Source organism: Phyllostomus discolor, chromosome 11 (genome assembly GCF_004126475.2).
Source record: "Phyllostomus discolor isolate MPI-MPIP mPhyDis1 chromosome 11, mPhyDis1.pri.v3, whole genome shotgun sequence".
NCBI classification, from domain to species: domain Eukaryota; kingdom Metazoa; phylum Chordata; class Mammalia; order Chiroptera; family Phyllostomidae; genus Phyllostomus; species Phyllostomus discolor.
Window position 1 is genome coordinate 20,423,838 of NC_040913.2, and position 7,256 is coordinate 20,431,093.

The following is a 7,256-nucleotide window of genomic DNA, read 5'->3' on the forward strand; positions in this document are numbered from 1 at the left end:
TCAATTCCAGGCTCTGGACTGAATACCTGGGGTGAGTATTTCATGAAGAAACTCTTAACACCTTAAGCAGAAAAGGGTCCTGAAGGTATTTGCATGTTTATATCCTCTCATGTTTTTGTTTTTGACAAAGGGCCTGTTGGGACTCTATGTTCAAAAGAGATTCCCCAGCCTTCAGGGTAACAGCCTTTTTCTTTAGAACATGCCATTCTACCACGAGGATTTTGGGTGACAGGTACCAAAACCACCTCTCAGGCCCAGCTTCTACCTCCCATGACCTGCTTAGGAATCTGTGCCTCAGCCTCTTTTCCCAGCCCTTGCCTGTCACAGCCATCTCAGACATTCCACGCCCAGGCTCATGGGAGAAAACGGGGGGCAGAGGCTCAGGGCTGGCTTTACATGTGTCCAGAACACACGAAGCCTGTACACAGGCAGAAGCTGTTGCTAGGTATATTCCAGGAAAACAAAGGGGGAGGGTGCAGTGAGGCCATTGTAAATATGTCTGACCTAAACTCACAGGCCACAGAAATGAAACTGACCGTGAAAACGCCACAAAGGTAGGCGATGCCATGGGCACTTGATGACTGTAAAGGATGACAATTTGTGTCCATCAGCTTTGCTAGCAAATCCATCTGCTCCAGGGTGAACTGGAATGGGAAAGGAAGGAAACAGGAAACTATGGAGATGGCTTGACTGGCATGAGCCATCTCAAGGTAATATTCTAGAAACGGGAAAACAACAACGCTGTATAATGTGTACTCACGATGACTTATTTATCTTCATTTGTGAGGAAGCTATTTCTAATTATATTCCAAGCATCTCAAATCCAGAAAATTGAAAGATTTTAGGAATAAGTTTTGACAAAGCACAGAAGGCAGATGGTTTTAGCACACATTTGGCTCAAGCATGCTGTGCACAAAGGCCATTTTCAAATGCTGTGTTTAATTTACTAGCAGGAAACAAGGCAGAATCACAATAGTGCTGGGGAATCTGGAAGGAATTTTTCATTTCCTGTTATAGTTTCAAGCCGAGGAAAAGCCATTTCACTTAAGCAGTTTTCTGGCTAGACTGTTTAGGGCTAAAAACGCCTTATTCTATCAGTCAGTTTATTTGAGAAATATATGCAATGCTCTTTATTCCCTCTTCATTCGCAATGGTTACTGATTTGCCTTCTTTTTCAGATTTTTCAGCCCCCGCATCTTGCCCTGCCCTCTTGTCACTGAATTCCACCTGTAGGTGGCTACATGTGTTTCTTACATTGGCTCTGTATTGAAACATCACAGCTCATTTCCCTGAAAACTGCCAACAATACATTAAAAATGCTGAAATTGAAACCAGAAGAGTCTGGTTCAAATCCCAGCTCTGCCTCTGTTGTGGCTGTGTGACCTGGAGCCAGGCACTCACCTTTTTTTAGTCACAGTTTCTTAGAAATAATAATACTGGTTTGGCCAAAATGTTCATTTAGTTTTTTCCATAAAATAAAAGACATTTTTCATTTTCACCAATAACTTTATTGACTTGGATATTTTGAGTGTGTAAGCCATCTCGCACATAGTATATAATGTAGATGTCCTCAGAGTCTCGGTTTGACTGCCATCAATATCAACTGGTCTGTCTGACCATGGAGCATCATTCACCGAGGAATCTCCAGCACAAAACTTCACAAACCACTTTCGACATGTTCGATACTTTTCCACATACTGCACAAATCTTTTGCCTTTCAGTTGCATTGGTACCTTTCTTGAAAGAACAAAGCATAATACACTGAAAACATTGCTTATTTTCTTCAATCTTCAGTATTAAAACAGCTACACAAAAATCCACCAATTTTGATGTTTTTTTTAAATGTACACTTGCTAGGACAGCTGTCACAATACAATCTAACAGTTGTTTCGAATGAAGTTAAAGATAATGAAGAACGATCAGAGCCATCTTATGGAAAAAACCAAACGAGCTTTTTGGCCAACCCAATACGTAGTCCAGATCAGGTGAGAAAGTATTCAGTATTTACAATAGTGCTGTATCCTATGATCGAGTATTTTTCAAAAGTGAAGAGTAAAGGAAAGTAGAACACTTGTTTAACATCTCCTAAATGGAAGATATTGAACTATAGGCATTTTATTTAATCCTCCCAGCAACTTGGTAAGGTAAAACGTTATTAATCATTTTAGTGGATGATTTTAAAGGCTTAGAGAACTTAAATAACCAGCATTAGATTCTCTAACTAATCTAGATTGAGCTGGAAAAATAAAAACCCTGGGATGTGAATCAGATCTTTCTGTCTCTCCCATCTAAACTTCTACTACATCATGCTATTACTATTACATTACTCACTGGTTCCATGAAAAGAAGTAATTTATGAAATGGTAACTGGGCACTTGTGATGGGGAAGAGGTTGGGAAGGAGCAAGACTAAAGTGTGCGTGCAGATCTGGAGGCCCCCGCGCAGACCTCCCTTCGTCTCCCTTCGTGGGAGAACCTTCCCTATACGAAGGCAGTCGGCTGACATCTTCCAGCTGCAGCACCTATGGGATCCACCATGGCACTTGATCCAAGCCACACTCCTCCTGGGCAGCCCCAGGCAGCAACAGGGCATGGCAGGGGTGCCAGAGCTGCCCACTTCTACCCAAGGAAGCACACCTTCCCGGGCAATGTTCCTTCTCCGTCCTTTCCTGGATGCCAAACCCACGTTGCAGTCTGAGGGCTTCCTCGGCCTCCTCCTCCCTTACCCCTTACCTATCTCAGGCATTATTACCCCCAACAGACTTCTTGCACCTCTAGCTTGATCTTGGTGTCTGCGTCCTACAGGACCTGACTGACCGACAAAACAGGTTGCTTCATTTCACAAATGACATAAGGTAGCTTAGAAAAAGATAAATACTGGAGGGAGTTATAAAATGAAGAGAAATTATGAAAGGAGAGAATAGCCAAGGTTAGAGACGAGTGTCCAGTAAAGAACCACGCACAGTCTGACATTGTTGCTGGAGCACAAGCCATCAACTTCATTATGTTTCTCAGCTAACAAAGCCTGGCAAGAAACAGGTTCTGTTATAACCTCCATTTCCTAAAAAAGTAAATGCAAGTATTTAAGTCTAGTCTTGAAGGAAGTTTTGACATGCCAAAGTGGGAAAGGGCATCCAGGGAGAAAGTGTGGTGAGAACTAAGGCATTGATGTGTTCCTCAGAAGGGAAAGTAAGCTGTTATGCTTCATAAATTCATGTAACAAATATTTGAGCACCTGCTCTATATCCGCACCTGACAGTACAGGCTCACGAGCCTGGGAACTGTATTCTCAGTTGCTTAGTAACCACGACTTACGCATAGAAGGTGACTGTACGAGTTCGTGAGTAAACGTGTGCAAGCACACTGTGCCAGGAGCTAGGGATTTCACATTCGCAGAGCACAAATACAGAAACATATAAAAAATACAAAGTTATTGAGAACTGTAGTCAAGGTTTTCCCTAACAGCACACGGTAACAATTGTTGAGGGCTCCCAGTGGCCGCACACTGTGCTGGTTGGTGCCTGGGTGTGGGACGCAGAGTTAACAGGCCCCAAAGACATCCCTGTCCCAATCCCCAGGACATATGGATCCCAGGAACATATGAATTTGTTGCCTTACGTGTCAAAAGGGACTTCGCAGACGTGACGAAGGGCACAGACCTAGAGATGGGGAAACTTTCCTGAATTAACCTTATAGGCCCAGTGTAATCACAAGGGTCCTAATACGGGAAAGAGGAAGCAAAGTCAGACAATGAGCCTTGATTTTAGCTCACTTTGAACTTCAGATCTCCAAAACTGTACAATGATATGTTTGTGTTGTTTTAAGCCATTGAATCTTAGTTATTTGTTACAGTAGCACATTTCATCTTCCACAAACCTATGAACCATTATTTTCCTTTTGCAGATCAGGCAACTGAATCTCACAAAGGTGAAAACACCAGCCCAAGGTATTGCAAAGACTTAGTACTAAAAGACAATAATTAAAATATCTAAATAATTATAAAAATTGCTTACATATTTAAATTATAATATTTGGATATACTAAGTATATATTTAAATTATTATTAAAATAAGTTTCACCTGTTCCTTTTTACCTTTTTTTTAAGGTGGCTTCTAGAAAATTTTAAATTAAATGTGTGGCTTGCATATATTTCTAATGAATATCATTCTCAACAGTTTGGATTTTATCACCAGTCTTTGGATTTTTCTGAGCAAGAGACGTGGTTTAGGAACATAAGTCAGGAAGTAGGTCAGGAGGTAGCCTGGAAAACACTGCCCCAGGGCAGACCAGCTGCAAAGTCACTACTATGGCCTTGGGAAGAGTTGACAAAGGTTCTTGGCAGAGTCTCAAAACACACTTCTCTTCTTTGAGGAGCTTACCATCTCATGTTAGATAGTGTCAAAATCCAGAGATGGCCTAAACCGAGACGGTTTAGTGAGGCTAATTTTCCAGAGAGGGAGGTGTATGCTGGACTAACGAGGGGGAGCTGGGGGGCTGCTGAGGCAAGATGCCAAGGAGGAGCAAGTGCCCCTACCATGGGGTCAGAGCCGACAGCAACAGCAGCAGCTCGGCGAGCTTTTACTATGATCCTGCGACTGACCTACATGCTCAGCACGTTAACTCACTTAATTGTCACGGCAACTCTGTGTGATAGTTGTTGTTACTTAACAGATGAGGAAACTGAAGCACAAAGGAGGTGGAATGTGTCCAAGCCTGCAAATCCAGTACAGGGCTCAAAACCTAAGCTACAATCTGGGTGCACATCTTCTCCCTTCCAGTCTGGGGCAGCTTTGACTGAGCGCCGGAAACTGCAAGGTCCAGGAAGGGGATGAGGAAACGAGTTCCTTCTCCTGTGGGGAACACCAGGCTGGGGAGCTGAGAGAAGAAAGGATTAGAAGAAGGAGTGGAATTGGGGAAAAGAAAAAAAGGTCAAAGAGTCAGGAAGAACCCTTTAAATCCGTAAGGCCCTTCCCTTGTATGGTTCAGAGGAATGACTAAGGTAAAACTAAAGGCTCCGTTCCTCCCCAACTCCACTGCTCTTCAGAGATTTCCCTGCCCCTCAGAAAAGAACTTCATGCACCTTTCTCACAGTATGATCTGTGGTTCATCTGTCAGCTCGAAAGGCAGGAAATCCATCAAAAAGGGACAACTGTCATGACGATTTTCCTGGGGCTCCATCAGAGACCAGCCCAGCCTAGCGACCACCGCCTCTGTATTACCAGGCAGAATTGCCCATGGTTAATGGCAGGTATGGGGGTGCCACTCCCACCCCCACTCCAGATACGGGACACAGTGAGACCAAATTCCGTGACTGCCTTTCAGTTAGAAGGAAAGAATCCTTTGAGACCCAAGGAGGAGACTTTTCCAGGTTAAGTCTGCACTGGTAAAGAGTTTCGGTTGTAACAAAACACATTCAAAATAATTTTAGCAAACAAGAAAAAAATGCAATTGCTGTGATACCTCCAGTCCTTGGGAATAGAGTAGAACCAGGACTGGCTCTGTGCCTTCTGTAGATTCCTTCTGCATCTCTTTTGCTTTCTCAACACAGAGCACTTTTTTCTGCTTTCCAGACCAGACCCTGTGGTAGAGAATGACCACCTATAGCTCCTGGGTCGCACCTTCAGGCACCCAAGGAAGGGATTAAGAAAGCTGAGTAAACATCTGTTTGTTTTTTATGATCACATGCATTGGCAATATTAAGCAGGGTCACTAATACAATATTTTCCCCTGCTACACCAAACTACTCCATAACCACCCTTCTCCCCACCATCACAACTGATAAATGTAATTAAGTACTGACTGATTAAAAAAAATAAGCACAAGTTTTTGTTTTCCAAAAAGGTGAAATAAAATCTTTAAATAATAGGAGAGGAAGCATTTGATAGGTAAAGTTTGCCAAGATCTTTGTCTTCTTTAGGGAGAGAATAGCCTACAATGAGAAATTAAAGAGAGACTACAGTTGGGGTTGAAAGTTTTAATGTAATATATATTCCTTATGTTTGCTGATGTAGTTTAATGTGTTTTGCAGATCATTTGTAATGTTAACCTAAGTTTTAAATAAATGTGCCTGCATTTGATTTCTTTCTCTTCAATAATTATTGTTGCCAGTCTTAAAACTTTTTACTATCCTCCATCATCCAGTCACTGACGGATCTTAAAAAAACGTTGCAAAAACAGGTTCGATCACATTATGGTGCAGGGACTTTGACTTGGTGATAAGATAGGTCCCAACAGAAAACACTGGCATTGTCCCACAATGAATCCGAATATAAATTTACCCACCTGGCTTCCTAGCTCAGTTTGGAGGCGGACTGGAAGAGTGGTGGGACCCCGCGCACCACAACTTTTTAGTCCTTCCACATGGAGCAAATGGTTGAGAAGACGCCTTGAGACGGAAACCACTTTTTTTTATTTTTGAGGGCGGAGCTTGATTCAAGTTATGATTTTGCACCTAAGGATATTAATTTTTTAAGAAAACCCAGTATTCCCAAATCCAAACTATGAAAACATGTAGATAGCAGTTACAAACAGGCCTCAATTTACAAAAGGCTTGAGCAGAGATTTTGTTTTAAATAACCATCTCCTACTCCTTTAGACTTTCCTTTCTGAGTTACAGAAAGCTACTTACAGATTTCAGGAGCCTATATCCACTTCATAAAGTAAAGGAGGCTTTTTAAGAAATAACAACTCATTTTTAGAAAAACTGAAAACACAAACATTTTAAATATAAAATTCGTCCGTAATCCCAGCGTTAACACTGTCACCGTTCTGCCCACTTCCTTCCAGGTTTTAATGACACCTTCTGTATACAAGGCGTGTGTATTTTTAGAGCCGGCGCCGCGTCCCGCATCCCCCGCGCAGGCGCAGGCCGTGCCCCGCGGGGCGGAGGTGTGTCCGCGGCCCACACCTCCTGTTTACGAGTGCGAGCTCGAGAGACACTCCCTCCTTTCCTCTCAGCTCCACCTCCCTACACTTTCCATTTTCAACCGCCGACAGTCTCCGAGACGTCTAGTTAGCTCCACCCCTTACACTCTGGCGTGAAAACAAAAATCCTTAAAAACCGCGGGAACGTCGCGGAGAGGAAGGCGGCCGACCTGCCCTCCGGCAGCCGGAGGCGAAGCCCTCAGAGGCGCGCGCTCCCGCCCGCTCCCGCCCGCTCCCGCCCGCTCCCGCCCGCTCCCGCCCGCTCCCGCCCGCTCCCGCCCGCTCCCGCCCTCGTCCAGTGCACCGCCCCGGACACGCGCCCGCCCCTGGGGC